This window comes from Oncorhynchus kisutch, unplaced genomic scaffold, assembly GCF_002021735.2.
Source record: "Oncorhynchus kisutch isolate 150728-3 unplaced genomic scaffold, Okis_V2 Okis01b-Okis20b_hom, whole genome shotgun sequence".
Taxonomy (NCBI): Eukaryota; Metazoa; Chordata; class Actinopteri; order Salmoniformes; family Salmonidae; genus Oncorhynchus; species Oncorhynchus kisutch.
The window spans coordinates 12,484,887-12,486,933 of record NW_022261978.1 but is presented as its reverse complement, the minus strand read 5'-3'; positions in this window follow the sequence as shown (position 1 = coordinate 12,486,933).

The window sequence follows — 2,047 nt, the reverse complement described above, 5'->3', positions numbered from 1 at the left end:
AATGAAGGTTAGGTTAGGTTAGGTTAGGTTAGGTTAGGTTAGGTTAGGTTATGTTAGGTTATGTTAGGTATATGGTAAGTTGGTGTGTTTTCATTTATAAAGCCCTTTTACAAAAAGTCTCACCGTAGCTAACCTGTTGACCACATCCGGTCTCAGGGATGGTTAACTCTGGAAACTCCTTTGGTCTCTACTGAGTTCGGGACATCAGCTTTTAGTCTTCTTGCACCTTATTTGTGGAACAGTCTTCAAAATGTTGTTAAATGTGTTTGTTCTGGTGTCTCTAGGTTCAGAAAGCTGATTGAGGACATTATAACTGATTAATGTGTTTGTTCTGGTGACTCTAGGTTCAGAAAGCTGATTTTAAAATTAATTTTTTACCTTTTTATTTAACTAGACAAGTCAGTTAAGAACAAAGTCTTTTTTTCAATGACGGCCTAGGAACAGTGGGTTAACTGCCTGTTCAGGGGCAGAACGACAGATTTGTACCTTGTCAGCTCAGGGGTTTGAACTTGCAACCTTCCGGTTGCTAGTCCACCGCTCTAACCACTAGGCTACCCTTCCTCTAACCACTAGGCTACCTGCCACCTCTACACTCTAACCACTAGGCTACCCTGCCGCCTCTACACTCTAACCACTAGGCTACCCTGCCGCCCCTACACTCTAACCACCAGGCTACCTGCCGCCCCTACACTCTAACCACTAGGCTACCCTGCCGCCCCTACACTCTAACCACTAGGCTACCTGCCGCCTCTACACTCTAACCACTAGGCTACGCTGCCACCTCTACACTCTAACCACTAGGCTACCTGCCGCCTCTACACTCTAACCACTAGGCTACCCTGCCGCCTCTACACTCTAACCACTAGGCTACCCTGCCGCCTCTACACTCTAACCACTAGGCTACCCTGCCGCCTCTACACTCTAACCACTAGGCTACCCTGCCGCCTCTACACTCTAACCACTAGGCTACCTGCCGCCTCTACACTCTAACCACTAGGCTACGCTGCCGCCTCTACACTCTAACCACTAGGCTACCCTGCCACCTCTACACTCTAACCACTAGGCTACGCTGCCACCTCTACACTCTAACCACTAGGCTACGCTGCCGCCTCTACACTCTAACCACTAGGCTACCCTGCCACCTCTACACTCTAACCACTAGGCTACGCTGCCACCTCTACACTCTAACCACTAGGCTACGCTGCCGCCTCTACACTCTAACCACTAGGCTACGCTGCCGCCTCTACACTCTAACCACTAGGCTACCTTGCCGCCTCTACACTCTAACCACTAGGCTACCTGCCGCCTCTACACTCTAACCACTAGGCTACCCTGCCGCCTCTACACTCTAACCACTAGGCTACCCTGCCGCCTCTACACTCTAACCACTAGGCTACCTGCCGCATCTACACTCTAACCACTAGGCTACCCTGCCACCTCTACACTCTAACCACTAGGCTACCTGCCGCCTCTACACTCTAACCACTAGGCTACGCTGCCACCTCTACACTCTAACCACTAGGCTACGCTGCCACCTCTACACTCTAACCACTAGGCTACGCTGCCACCTCTACACTCTAACCACTAGGCTACGCTGCCGCCTCTACACTCTAACCACTAGGCTACCTGCCGCCTCTACACTCTAACCACTAGGCTACCCTGCCACCTCTACACTCTAACCACTAGGCTACCTGCCACCTCTACACTCTAACCACTAGGCTACCCTGCCGCCTCTACACTCTAACCACTAGGCTACCTACCGCCCCTACACTCTAACCACTAGGCTACCTGCCACCTCTACACTCTAACCACTAGGCTACCTGCCGCCTCTACACTCTAACCACTAGGCTACCTACCACCTCTACACTCTAACCACTAGGCTACCTACCGCCCCTACACTCTAACCACTAGGCTACCTGCCGCCCCTACACTCTAACCACTAGGCTACCTGCCACCTCTACACTCTAACCACTAGGCTACCTGCCGCCTCTACACTCTAACCACTAGGCTACCTGCCTCCCCTACACTCTAACCACTAGGCTACCTG